This window comes from Anomaloglossus baeobatrachus, chromosome 3 (assembly GCF_048569485.1).
Source record: "Anomaloglossus baeobatrachus isolate aAnoBae1 chromosome 3, aAnoBae1.hap1, whole genome shotgun sequence".
Taxonomy (NCBI): domain Eukaryota; kingdom Metazoa; phylum Chordata; class Amphibia; order Anura; family Aromobatidae; genus Anomaloglossus; species Anomaloglossus baeobatrachus.
Window position 1 is genome coordinate 674,063,052 of NC_134355.1, and position 12,721 is coordinate 674,075,772.

Consider the following 12,721-nt stretch of genomic DNA (forward strand, 5'->3'; position numbering starts at 1 on the left):
TATATGTGAGATCTCTAGAATGAATGTTGCCATAATGAAAGCAACCACTAGATGTCAGTGCAGTCCTCCGCTCACAGGGAAAGCTGCGGTGCTGCAGAGCAATGCACACTGCGCGCTGTCAGGGGCGGCCAAGAACAGGGAAAATGATAGAAAATCGCAGATATTTCCCTACTGATCAAATGTCATTATCAGCTATGTGGACATGCGGCTGTCATGTTCATGTTCACACCCCAGCAGCGGCATAACTAGAGTTTGATGGGCCCCATTGCAAAACTTGGATCTGCCCCCGCAACTGTACACTGACACTCGGGGTACGTGATAATGACGCTGAAATTCGGGGTACGGGATAATGACACTGACACTCGGGGTACAGTATAGTGTCACTGACACTTGGCTCTTTCCCTCAGCACCCAGATTTCCTATATTCTGATATCATCTTGTCCTCAGCACCCAGCTTTACTATCTTCTGATATCCATCTTGTCCTCAGCACCCACCTTTTCCATGCTCTGCTAGACATGTATATATCATCTAAATATATCGTCAGAGGTAAATTATATTGCATATACCTGAACCATAATCACTCATATATTCTGCAGGATTGGTAACTACCACTATATAGTCATGGTATGGCGGTCAGGGGCATAAGGATTGTGGTCACAGCGATTACGACTGGGCCCAGGTGTACAAGGGGCCCAATGGCCCTAGAGCCTGTTTCATTTGGATGTTCGTTCGAGGGCGTGCATCCAGCTGAAATACATCGCAGCACAGAGACCTGTCGGGACCTTGAACTGCGATGTGCCGGCCACAAATTAAGGCTATGAATATTCACTGCTCCCCGCGCCCATAATCCAGAGCAAGGGGAGCAGAGAATATTCTGGCACTGAACAGCTGACCACACTGTAAATGGGCATGCCGCACAAGACAGTGATGTGCTGTGCCGCTAACGCGCTGGTCAGTTGTGGTATTCCATCATCGGAGGAGGACACTGAGTGAGCAGGGAGGGAAGGAGACTATTATCGGTTTTTGTGCAGTGCCCGGGATTATCATATGTACCAGGATAGGGCCAGGACAGGGACATTAACCAGGCTGGGGCCATTATGGCAACATTTATACCAGGATAGGGCCATTGTGGGGACATGTATACCAGAATGGGGCTATTATGGCAATATGTATGTGGCGCCCTGGCCTAGCCAGGTCGTCACAGATAACACTCACACACCCCACCCCCACTAGACAGGGACACCAGCCAAACACAAAACCCTTGTTGCCTCCCTCCAGTGTCTGATGTCCACACCAGGTGGGGCGGGGCTAAGCGGTTGGCTCCACCCACCGAGGAGTTCACAGGCCTGGAGGCGGGAAAAGTGACAGAACAGTCTTGGAGTTTGAAGTCAGAGGAGTAAACACTTGGGTGTCTGGGTTTGTGGCCCAGGCACTGACAGCAAGGTTGGCAGACGGTGGTGGCCGTCTGCAGGAGTGGTGGAGCGACGCGGAACCGTAGGACCGGGGTCGGGCGACGGCCCGCCGGTACCGACCGGGGAGCGAAGTGAAGCCAGCACACACAGGCAGGGTCATCGGACCCCGATCAGGCTTGGAGCCGCCGACAATAGTCAGATCTGAATGTGACTGGAACCCCAGGGGTTTCACAACAGCAAAAGACCCGATTGAAGGCAACCACCCACACCGTGAGGGTATACAGCTACCGCCTAAGGCTAGAGACCCAAGGGCCAGTGCCTGCAGGCAAACGGGCTCCTCTGGTACCCAGGGAAAGACAGCCGCCATCACCTGTCCGGGGAGAGACACTGCAACTGGCTGCGAGACCCGTCCATCCAGCCGTGGTTTACCGAGGACTTTGTACCTTTCTTGCTGAGTGAGTACACCCGTGCCATCCGGCACTGCGCTGCGCTGTCCCTGCAAACCTGCACCTCAGCCAACCCTGCCTCCCCGTCACATCACCGGGCCCCAGGACCACCGACTCCTACCCACTGAGGGGGGAAAACAACATCCCAGTTGCTCCCTACCATCGCTCCCGGGATCCCCGTCATCAGCAGCGGTGGTGCCCATCTTCACCACGACTCGTGGGTGGCGTCACAGACTAAATTCCCCAAACCAACCACCCCTTTCACTCACGGGCGAGGAGCGCCGCTCGAGTCCCCGGATCCGGCCCACCGCTCGAGCCACCGAGCAGCCATCGCAGCAGCGCCGGGCCCGAGCGTTAGCGAGAGCGCAGCAGCGACGGCGTCCTCCCCGCCCGCGACATGTATACCAGGATGGGGCCATTATGGGGAATGTATTCCAGGATGGGGCCATTATGGGGAATGTATTCCAGGATGGGGCCATTATGGGGAATGTATTCCAGGATGGGGCCATTATGGGGAATGTATTCCAGGATGGGGCCATTATGGGGCATGTATTCCAGGATGGGGCCATTATGGGGAATGTATTCCAGGATGGAGCCATTATGGGGAATGTATACCAGGATGGCCATTATGGGGAATGTATTCCAGGATGGGGCCATTATGGGGCATGTATTCCAGGATGGGGCCATTATGGGGACATGTATTCCAGGATGGGGCCATTATGGGGAATGTATTCCAGGATGGGGCCATTATGGGGACATGTATTCCAGGATGGGGCTATTATGGGGACATGTATACCAGGATGGGGCCATTATGGGGACATGTATACCAGGATGGGGCCTTTATGGGGACATGTATTCCAGGATGGGGCCATTATGGGAACATGTATATCAGGATGGGGCCATTATGGATTCATGTATATCAGGATGGGGCCATTATGGGGAATGTATTCCAGGATGGGGCCATTATGGGGACATGTATACCAGGATGGGGCCATTACGGGGACATGTATTCCAGGATGGGGCCTTTATGGGGACATGTATTCCAGGATGGGGCCATTATGGGAACATGTATACCAGGATGGGGCCATTATGGGGACATGTATACCAGGATGGGGCCTTTATGGGGACATGTATTCCAGGATGGGGCCTTTATGGGGACATGTATTCCAGGATGGGGCCATTATGGGAACATGTATACCAGGATGGGGCCATTATGGGGACATGTATATCAGGATGGGGCCATTATGGATTCATGTATATCAGGATGAGGCCATTATGGGGACATGTATATCAGGATGAGGCCATTATGGGGACATGTATACCATTCTCTATAGCAGGAGTGGATCATTCATGTTATAACAGGAAAAGGATTTTAAAATATAACTTTTAATAGTGCCTCCTAAAATGTTATATAATCAATGAAAACGTGAAGTATAAAATGGATTACCTGTTTTTTTTAGGTCACCAAGCTCAAATGGACCGAAAAATCAGGCACAACGCACACAAACACATCCTCTTAGGTCAGGCTAGTTGCCATAGTACCTTATAATTCTCCAAGACAGTTATTACAGGGAACCGCCCTCCACAATCTATCTTGGAGATTCAACAATTTTTTGAGGAATATTGGTGATACACATTACCACTTATGTATACACATGTCATTTTAATTCCAAAATGACCACTGTAAAAAATGAAATAGTCTCACCACATGGTGGGCTTAATCAATGTTTCATCAACCTTATTTGCTTCAGACATGGAGAAAATGCTGATAAGCCTCCCTGGCTATCTCATCGCTTTATCTTCCAAGCAGACATCATATAACTCCCAACGCGTTTCTTTCACTTTCACTTTAAAATCGTCAGGGGAGTCTGTGTTAGTCAGACTCTGCACGTCCAAGATACCACCATTCAATTCCACATAGTGGTCTTTTCAACAATCGGTGCCCACAGCGGACATCCTGTGTCCACAGACATTCATAATCATACTGCGCCGCGGCGTCGTGCCTGATTTTTTGGTCCGTTTGAGCTTGGTGACCTAAAAAAACAGGTAATACATTTTATACTTCACGTTTTTATTGATTAAATATCATTTTAGGAGGCACTATTAAAAGTTATATTTTAAAATCCTTTTCATGTTATAACATGAATGATCCACTCCTGCTATAGAGAATTTTGACAATTTGGAGGACATGTATACCAGAATGGGGCCATTATGGATACATGTATACCACGATGAGGCCATTATGGGGACATGTATACCAGGATAGGGGCATTATGGGGACATGAATACCAGGATAGGGCCATCATGGGGACATTTATACCAGGATGGGGCCATTATGGATACATGTATAGCAGGATGGGGCTATATACCAGGATGAGGCCATTATGGGGACATGTATACCATGATGGGAGAAGTATGGGGACATGTATACCAGGATAGGGCCATTATGGGGATATATATACTAGGATGAGGCCATGATGGGGACACATATACCAAGATGGGGATGTATATACCAGGATGGGGCCATTATGGGAACATATATATCAGGACGGGACATTATGGCAACATGAATACCAGGGTGAGGCTGTTATAGGGGCATATATACCTGGATGGGGCCATTATGAGGACATATATGCCATTATGGCAACATGTATACCAGGATAGGGCTATTATGAAAACTTATATACCAGGAGGTAGCCATTATGGGTACATCTATACCAGGATGGGGCCATTATGGGGACACATATACCAAGATGGGGACATATATACCACGATGGGGCCATTATGGGGACATGTATACCAGGATGGAGCCATTATGGCAACATGTATACCAGGATAGGGCTATTATGAAAACTTAAATACCAGGATGTGGCCATTATGGGTACATCTATACCAGGATGGGGCCATGATGATGAAGTGGCCGCAGGTCTGACCGCGGCTGAGTTCCCATAATCTGCGCCAACAAAATCCCCACGCTCAGATTTTATGCAAGGGTACATTTCTTTACTGGTAAACATTTCAAGGACACACGCAGCTGGCTTAGCAACACACATAATCAGAGTTTGCTATACGGGTCTCTAACTTCGGACACACGGCACAGAACACAAAAAAAAACAAACCAGCAATGATAAACAAGAATTCTGTCCCTGACTTGCCCTATGGGTTATATTACCAGTCCAAAACACCAGGAGGGAGGGCTCCCACGTAGGAGGCCCTGTACAACCAGTGTCTGTGGGAGGGGGATCAGATTTTACAGCGTCCACCCCTCGAGCAATTTCAGCACTTGTCCACAAGGTGGCAGCACCATCCTGTGTAATGTCAGTCTCCATGTTTTTTTTAGTCACAACACAGTCAGAGCTGCTCGCATCATTACAATGGGGACACATATACCAAGATGGGGACATATATACCAGGATGGGGCCATTATGGGGACATGTATTTCAGGATGGGACATTATGGCAACATGTATACCAGAATGAGGCCATTATGGGGGCAGATATACTTGGATAGGGCCATTATGGGGACATGTATACCAGGATGGGGCCATTATGGGGAAATACATACCAGGATGGGGTCAGGGTGTGGGCATATACTAGATTGGGCCATTATGGGGACATATATACAAGGATATAGCCATGATGGGGTCATACAGCGATCCGGCAAGTCACAAACTGCTGGAGACCGACAGAGGCAACAGTGATAGAAGATGAAGACGACAGAGGGTGAGTATAAGACTAATTGCAGGGAACTGACATTAGAAGCATCATTCCAGCGGTAAAATAAAATAAAAAAGAATTCTGTAATGACACTTTAATTATTGAATTCCGTTTTATTTGTTGCTGCTTTTGAGTGAAAAATATACATTCTGTTGGAAATAGCCATGTCAGCTAGTCTTTGTTGTTTAGACTCCCACCTATCATAAGTTGCACAATTTCTTTTAACCCATATAAACTGACCAATCGCATGGTTTTTTCTATGTCTCTGGGCAAAAATCTGCTCTTAAAATCGACTTTGTTTTGTTTTTTTTTTATAAAACTCCCTAATAAAGATCTGGGTGAGAACTTTCCTGTATTCTCCATCCTATCACATGGTATATATGTGTAATCCGTTCTACCTGGACTCTATCAGTCCTGCAGTACATGGGAGAGATTATAGTACAGTTATAGGTGGTGACTAAAGGCTGCTTTACACCAGACAATATATCGTGCGATAGATTGTCGGGGTCACGGTTTTTGTGACGCACATCCGGCATCGCTTGCGATGCCGGCCCGTGTGACACCTCCTAGCGACGCAGTATCGCTCACAAATCGTGAGTCATGTACTGCTCGCTAGGTTCCATAATATCGGTTCTGAAATCGGGCACCGGTTGTTCATCGTTCCTGTGGCATCACACGTCGCTCCGTGTGACACCACGGGAGAGATGAACATCGCGTACCTGCCTCCCGCATCAGCCGCCGGCTCTATGTGGAAGGAAGGAAGGAGGTGGGCGGGATGTTTACATCCTGCTCATCTCCGCCCCTCCGCTTCTATTGGCCGGCTTCTGTGACGCCGAACCTCCCTCCCACTTCAGGAAGTGGATGTTCGCCGCCCACAGCGAGGTCGCACGAGAGGTAAGTACGTGTGACGGGGGGTTACTGACTTTGTGCGCCACGGGCAGCGATTTGCCCGTGACGCAAAAAGGACGGGGGCGGGTACGATCGATTGTGCGATTTCACAATCAGTCGTACCATGTAAAGCAGCCTTTAGGCTATGTGCGCACTAGGCAGCTTTACCCGCGGATTTGCTGCGGAAATTTCTTGAGAAATGTCTGCAATCTTTGTGCAGACATTTCCCAGCAAATCCTATGAGAAAAAAAAATAGCTGTGCGCACGCTGCGGATTTTTCTCAAGAAATTTGATTGAAAAAATTTTCTTGAGAAAATTTCTTGAGAAAATGAGCATGTCAATTCTTTTCCGCAGGTACCTGCGGATTTCTGCAGTACATGAAGCGGAAGCGAAACACGTGTTGAGGTGCAGGGCAGCGTGTTCAGTCAGGTCTTATCCTCGGTGGGTCGCTCCATCTTCCTGGAGCATTTTCTCCTTTATGTGCAGCATGATCTCCCCCTGCTGATCATTGGCAACATGCCTTCTTACTGCTTACCTTATGGTCTGTAACTTTACATAGGGGATGTGAGGCTGCACATTATACAGGTTTACTAGCTTTTGGTTGCATTGTTTTTATGTAGAACCATTATCAATCACTTATATACAAAAAATCTTTTTGCAGCCATATAATGCATATTGCATGTATAGTACATCTTTGCTGAAACAGTTGGCATGTTTATGGTGTATGTCTCTTTTTGTGATGAATTTTGAGAGTGTAAAAGACCAATTCTGGTCATTATTTATGTATTATAAACTCCCACATTTATTATAATATCTGTGCCACATTGTTGCTACACTGTGTTCAGCTGTGGTTTGCAGTATCCTGCATTAAATCTGTGACCTAACCTTGTGCGACCTCTAGTGGTTGATATTGGTACAATCCATTCAGATATATTTACATTCATGCTATTTTGCATTGTACCACTTCCAATCACTTTTGGTCTCTTAATAATTACATCTTTCTTGTAACCAAGTGTCGCGGGCGGAGGAGGGGACGCTGCGCTCTCCCACTGCTCGGGTCCGGCTGCTGCTGCTGCTCGGTGGTGGCTTGAGCGGTGGGCCGGATCCCGGGGACTCGAGCGGCGTTCCTCCACCCGAGAGTGAAAAGGGGATTGATTGTGGGGATTTATGGTTATTGTCCGTGACGCCACCCACGGTTGTGCTGATAATGGTGATGTCGCGGGCGGGGAGGAGGGTGGCAACGCTGCGCTCTCCCACTGCTCGGGTCCGGCCGCCGCTGCTCCGCGGCTGCTGCTGCTTGGTGGCTCAAGTGGTGGGCCAGATCCCGGGGACTCGAGCGGCGCTCCTCGCCCGTGAGTGAAAAGGGGTGGTTTGGTGTTGGGGATGTTGTCCGTGACGCCACCCACGGTTGTGGTGATTTTTGATGACACCACCGCTGCTCCGGATGGGGATCCCGGGGACGGTGACAGGGAGCAGCTATGGTTGTTATTCTCCCCTCCGTGGGTAGCGGGGTTGGTTGTCCCGGGGCCCCGGTGATGGGGTAGAAGAGGGTGTCAGGCGGGTTATGGGGCCTGGTGAGGTGCAGGGACGCAGGGGCAGCGCTGTGCCGCACGGCACAGAGGTACTCACTCAGCCCAAGGATGATGACACAGTTCACGGTAAACAAGCGGCTGGTTGGACGGGTCCCTCGGACGGCTGCGGTGTTGCTGTTCCCTGCAAGTTAGCGGTGACTGTCTCTTCCCTGCACCTAAGTACGGTTGTTGGTATCTATGGGTTCCCACCGGTAACCCGCTCCCCGGCTTGGATATGGGCCGGAGGAGCCCCTCTTTGCCCGCAGGCGCTGGCCCTAAGAAACTGGTGCCTTGGCAATGGAGGTGTCTCTCTCATATGGTTGGACTTTTGCCTTCAATCGGGACTTAGTTGTTTGGAAACCCGGAGGTCCCCTTCACTGACGGATTTGGCAAATTACGGCGACTCCAAGCCTTGCCGGGGTCCGAAAGGCCCCTGCCAATGGTGCTGGCCTCTCTTTGTGTACTGGTCCGGTACCGCCGGGCCACCACCCGTCCACGGTCCTTTCGGCAACTCCAATCGGCCACTCCTGCAGACGGTCACCGCCGTCTGCCAACCTTGCTGTCTCGCCCGGGGCACACACCCGGACGCTCTCAGTCAGTTTTCTTTGCTCTTATACCACTTTACTCCTCACACTTTCACCTCTCCAACTAAACTCTCCACTTCACCTCCTTCCACTTCCTCCTCTAAACTAGACTACTGGGTTTTCCCGCCTCGAGGACTGTGAACTCCTCGGTGGGTGGAGACCAACCGCCTGGCTCCACCCCCTGGTGTGGACATCAGCCCCTGGAGGAGGGCAACAAGGGTTTTGTGTTCTGACCTTGATGTGCCTGCAGGGAATGTGGGGTGTGTTGTGGTGTTGTTCTCTGTGGCCCCTGGCTTGTCCAGGTCGACACAGTGACACCAACGCTGCTCTGGACGGGGATCCCGGGAGCGGTGACAGGGAGCAGCTTTGTTGTTAGTTCTCCCCTCCGTGGGTAGGGGGTTGGTTGTCCCGGGGCCCGGTGATGGGGTAGGGATGGATGGCAGGCGGGTTACGGGGCCTGGTGAGGTGCAGGGTCGCAGGGGCAGCGCTGTGCCGCACGGCACGGTGGTACTCACTCAGCCCAATGATGAAGACACAGTTCTCAGTAAAAGACTCGGCTGGATGGACGGGTCCCACAGACGGCTGCGGTGTTTCTCCCGGCAGGTTGATGGTGACTGCCTTTCCCTGCACCTATGTACGGTTGATGGTTCCGATGGGTTCCCACCGGTAACCCGCTCCCCAGCTTGGATGTGGGCTGGAGGAGCCCCTTCTTGCCCGCAGGCTCTGGCCCTGAGAAACGGTTGCCTTGGCGGTGGCAGTGTCTCCCTCTGTTGGTTGGACTGTTGCCTTCTGTCGGGACTTGGCTGTTTGGAAACCCAGGAGGTTCCCGTCACTAACGGATTCGGTAAATTCACGGCGACTCCTAGCCTTGCTGGGGTCCGTAAGCTCCTGCCAGATGGTGCTGGCTTCTCTTCGTGTACCGGTCCGGTACCGCCGGGCCACCGCCCGTCCACGGTCCTTACGGTATCTCTGATAGGCCACTCCTGCAGACGGTCACCACCGTCTGCCAACCTTGCTGTACCGCCCGGGCCACACACCCGGACGCTGTCAGTTAGTTGCTCCACTACCACTTCTCCTTCCTCTCACTTTCACCTCCAAAACTAAACTGTTCCTTTTTCCCGCCTCCAGGACTGTGAACTCCTTGGTGGGCGGGACCAACCGCCTGGCCCACCCCCTGGTGTGAACATCAGCCCCTGGAGGAAGGCAACAAGGGTTTTGTGTCTGACTTTGATGTGCCTGACCGGGAGTGTGGGGTGTGTGGGTGTTGTTCTCTGTGGCCCCTGGCTTGTCCAGGGCGCCACACAAGACTTTGGCGTGATATTTTATCCTGATACGCATAGCTGCCCTATTTTTTGTCTGTGTGTTATTGATTTTATTTTCACTTATTGCACTAACTGTGTGTCCCTGTATCGCATTGCTTAATAAAACAAATTTTGTATTTTTTGTAAATCTTTTGGCACGTAGCCTTCATTTACTGATTTACGGTACTTACAAATAGAGTCTATTGTTTAAAGGATTTCTGCAGTACAGCCTGCAAAATCCGCAAGGAACAACCTGCGGGAAAATCGCGGCAAATTCGCGGCTAATGCGCGGCTAATCCGCATGCGGATTTGATGCGGATTTTTTCCGGAGGTCCAGAAATCTTCCACTCCCAGAAGTTTCTCAAGAAATTTTCTTAAGAAACTTCACATTTCTAGTGCGCACAAAGCCTTACAGCTAATGTTCTTTCTGATGGAGTCATTCACTTTTCTCATCTTTTCCTTCCGGCCCTGCCCTACATGACGACTTCTCCAGCCAGGACTCATCTGCAGAGATTACAACACAGACCCATCTGACTTCTTACATTTCCAGCCCCGACCCCATCTATTCCCGATCTGCACAAACCCCTCATACCCTCCTGATACCCCAATACTGAGCCACTGCTGCCATATGTGCCCCTATTACTGCACCTGCTGTGTGGTACAATAACAGTGCTCCTCTTACCGCCCCACATACTAATGCCCCCGCTGTATCCCCATTTGGTAATAATGCCTCATTTGTTCCCTCTAGATGGTAAAATTGCCCCTTTAAAAATATTATTGCCCTTGGAAAGTGCCCTAGAAAAGTGCCCACATTTTGCTCCTAGAATGTAATAATGCCCCCAGTGTGCCTGTGACAGTCACAATACCCTGAGTACCCCTATAACTATAATGCTTAAGTGTCCACCACTTAACATTTAACAATGTCTCCTGAGTCTCCCAGGTACAGCTCCCTATACACAATATGATGGTCCCCATAGCTCTCTATACAGAGTAGGATGTCCCCACAGTTCTCTATACACAGTGTAATGGGCCCATAGCTCCACTATGCACGGTATGATGAGTCCATAACTCCCCTATATACATTATAATGGGCCCTATACACAGTATGATGGGCCCACACCTCCCCTATACACAGTATGATGGGCCCACAGCTCCCCTATACACAGTATGATGGGCCCACAGCTCCCCTATACACAGTATGATGGGCACATATCTCCCCTATACACAGTATGATGGGCCCACAGCTCCCTATACACAGTATGATGGGCCCACAGCTCTCCTATACACAGTATGATGGGCCCACACCTCCCCTATACACAGTATGATGGGCCCACAGCTCCCCTATACAGAGTATGATGGGCACATATCTCCCCTATACACAGTATGATGGGCCCACAGCTCCCTATACACAGTATGACGAGCCCTCACCTCCCCTATACACAGTATGATGAGCCCTCACCTCCCCTATACACAGTATGATGGGCCCACAGCTCCCCTATACACAGTATGATGAGCCCTCACCTCCCCTATACACAGTATGATGAGCCCACACCTCCCCTATACACAGTATGATGAGCCCTCACCTCCCCTATACACAGTATGATGGGCCCACAGCTCCCCTATACACAGTATGATGAGCCCACACCTCCCCTATACACAGTATGATGAGCCCACACCTCCCCTATACACAGTATGATGGGCCCACACCTCCTCTATACACAGTATGATTGGCTCACACCTCCCCTATACACAGTATGATGGGCCCATAGCTCCCCTATACACAGTATGATGGGCACATATCTCCCCTATACACAGTATGATGGGCCCACAGCTCCCCTATACACAGTATGATGGGCCCACACCTCCCCTATACACAGTATGATGGGCCCACAGCTCCCCTATACAGAGTATGATGGGCACATATCTCCCCTATACACAGTATGATGGGCCCACAGCTCCCTATACACAGTATGACGAGCCCTCACCTCCCCTATACACAGTATGATGAGCCCTCACCTCCCCTATACACAGTATGATGGGCCCACAGCTCCCCTATACACAGTATGATGAGCCCACACCTCCCCTATACACAGTATGATGAGCCCTCACCTCCCCTATACACAGTATGATGGGCCCACAGCTCCCCTATACACAGTATGATGAGCCCACACCTCCCCTATACACAGTATGATGAGCCCACACCTCCCCTATACACAGTATGATGGGCCCACACCTCCTCTATACACAGTATGATTGGCTCACACCTCCCCTATACACAGTATGATGGGCCCATAGCTCCCCTATACACAGTATGATGGGCACATATCTCCCCTATACACAGTATGATGGGCCCACAGCTCCCCTATACACAGTATGATGAGCCCACACCTCCCCTATACACAGTATGATGGGCCCACACCTCCCCTATACACAGTATGATTGGCCCACACCTCCCCTATACACAGTATGATGGGCCCACAGCTCTCCTATACACAGTATGATGGGCCCACACCTCCCCTATACACAGTATGATGAGCCCACAGCTCCCCTATACACAGTATGATGGGCCCACAGCTCCCCTATACACAGTATGATGAGCCCACAGCTCTTCTATACACAGTATGATTGGCCCACAGCTCTCCTATACACAGTATGATGGGCCCACACCTCCCCTATAGACAGTATGATGAGCCCACACCTCCCCTATACACAGTATGATGAGCCCACACCTCCCCTATACACAGTATGATGGGCCCACAGCTCTTCTATACACAGTATGATTGGCCCACACCTCCCCTATAC

General features: G+C 50.5%; 1 long non-coding RNA gene across 1 annotated transcript in view; it reads right to left on the bottom strand.

Annotated features, from left to right (window-relative positions):
- LOC142295753 (uncharacterized) overlaps nt 1-12,721 on the bottom strand; it is a 311,869-nt gene that overhangs the window by 296,022 nt on the left and 3,126 nt on the right. The gene's annotated exons all lie outside the window — the stretch shown is intronic.